Source organism: Triticum aestivum, chromosome 3A, assembly GCF_018294505.1.
Source record: "Triticum aestivum cultivar Chinese Spring chromosome 3A, IWGSC CS RefSeq v2.1, whole genome shotgun sequence".
In the NCBI taxonomy this organism is placed as follows: Eukaryota; Viridiplantae; Streptophyta; class Magnoliopsida; order Poales; family Poaceae; genus Triticum; species Triticum aestivum.
In genome coordinates, this window is record NC_057800.1 from 314358325 (window position 1) to 314361001 (window position 2677).

Sequence of the window (2677 nt, forward strand, 5' to 3'; positions counted from 1 at the left end):
AGCTTCCATACCTGACATGGTGGCCAGGGGCATAACTCTCGATCTGCTCCAGATGGCCAAGAGAGTTGGCCCGCAGTGCAAAGCCGCTGAATACAAGGATCTTCCCGGGGAGAAAAATCTCACCCTGAATGCATCGCTATCGATGATCGAAGGAGCCATCAAGACTAATGACGACGACACAGAGGAACTCTCAATGAAAGCACCAATGTTGGTGTCAAAACCGGCGGATCTCGGGTAGGGTGTCCCGAACTGTGCGTCTAAGGCAGATGTTAACAGGAGGCAGGGGACACAATGTTTTACCCAGGTTCGGGCCCTCTTGATGGAGGTAAAACCCTATGTACTGCTTGATTTATTCTTGATAATATGAGTATACAAGAGTAGATCTACCACGAGATCGGAGAGGCTAAACCCTAGAAGTTAGCCTATGGTATGATTGTATGTTGTCCTATGGACTAAAACCCTCTGGTTTATATAGACAACGGAGGAGGCTAGGGTTACACAAGGTCGGTTACAAAGGAGGAGATATGCATATCCATATTGCCTAGCTTGCCTTCCACACCAAGTAGAGTCCCATCCGGACACGGGACGAAGTCTTCAATCTTGTATCTTCATAGTCCAACAGTCCGGCCAAAGGATATAGTCCGGCTGTCCGGAGACCCCCTAATCCAGGACTCCCTCAGTCTTCAAAGAAGCAGAACTCTGTATCTCTCTCCACTGCTGAATCTGAATACATTGTTGTTGGATCTTGCTGCACTCAGCTTCTATGGATGAAGCAAACACTCAAAGACTATGACATTCATCTGAAGCAAGTGCCACTCTACTACGACAATGAAAGCGCCATCAAGATCGCCAACAACCCAGTTCAGCACTCGAAGACAAAGGACATTCAGATCCGTCATCACTTTCTCAGAGACCATGTCATGAAGGAAGATATTGATATCATTCACGTCAGCACTGAAGAGCAACTGGCAGATATCTTCAAAAAGCCCTTGGATGAGAAAAGGTTCTGCAAGTTGCGGTGTGAGCTAAATATCTTGGAATCCTCAAATGTCCTGTGATCATGCACACATCCTAAGACTTATGCATGCTGATGACTTCGATGTGCAAACACACGAAGCAACGTATATCTTCAACAAATGAAGACTTACATTCTAAGTGTGAATGCATTAACACGGAATTTGACTTAGGAGCGCCACGATAATTGTGCGCCGTGTCTGGGTCTAATATTTCCTATACGGTGGGTAACGCCACCACCAAACTTTTGTTTGGAATACTTTATGTTGGCGTTACATTTGCAAAGTCTTCGCATTTTGTTTACCTTCATTATTAACATGGCTTCATGTTTATCTTCAATGTACTGATTTGGTTTCTGTCCTCTACAGCATTCACTTATAGCTATGTCTTCTAGTTGAATCTTTTGAACTAAGTGAATGTGATCGGACCCTGATCTTTTTATGCTCCCATCTTAAGTCCATCTATCCAAATCATATGCATTCTATTGAAACTGTCAAAACGTCTTCTCTGTGTCCTTGTCAGCAGAAGACACACCTCCAATGTGTTGCATGATCGCCACATGTCCTTCAGATGTGAACCGCCAGGGGCACCTGTGTAATAACACTGTGCCGTCCCTGTCCCTATAAATACACGCCTCACCCCAGTCTTTATCTCTTCTACCACTCTCGCACAAACCCTAGCGCCACAGCTAGCCCTCGACGACGAAGCACATAGCTGTCGCGACCTCACCGACGCCGTCCTCACGCCGGCCGCGGACATCGTCGTCTCCGCCGTCGCCGTAGGTGTCCTCTGTCGCCAAGTTAGGGCACGGAAGATCGAACTGCTCGGCCTCCTCTCCCACTCCGTCTAGCAGTTCCTCGTGTGGTAAATAAAACCTTTTTTACAGTCTTTTTGATCCGATAGATTCATCCATTTTCAACCACAAGTGGTTTTTGTTCCTATAAGTTGGATCTATCTCATTTTGCATCTCATAGCATGCCTAGTATGTTCACTTATTGTGACGCCCCGAGACCGATGCGCCAGGTGTCTTCTAGTTATTCGCTGTCATTGCCATGTCATTTGCTTGCGTGTTGCATCTTGCCATGTCATCATGTGCATTGCATCATCATGTTTTCAAAACCTGCATCCGTCCGGGTTTCCCCAGTTCCGTCCGTTGTCCGTTCTGAGCCCAACCACACTCGCACGCGCCCGCGGCACGTCCGAAATATTATTTTATAAGTGGCTGGAAAATGTTCTCGGATTGGGTTGAAAGTTGGTGTGTGGTCTTATTATAGTGTAGATAGACAGCTTGTCAAGTTTCATCACATTCGGAGTTCGTTTGATAGCCCAACCGTTAAACTATAGCGGCATTATAGCCGGTCTAACGTCGGACGTTTTCGGTCTCCGGAAAACCGTGTCGGGCTGCATCTCTCCCCTCTTCTCTCAGACCAATCCACTCTCCACATTCCTCCTAGGCCCATCCAACCCCTCTTTGCTCAGTGCATCGACCCCTCGCCTCGCTGTCCGAAACTGTCCCGGACCCGACCCGAGCAGTCGTGACCGATGGGTCCAGAACATCCCCAAACATCTACAAAACGTCACCATTTTCTTATTTGGACGCCCTAGATATTTTATTCGCGACCGTCCGATTTTGATCGGAGGGTCCAAAACTAATGCTTTTGTC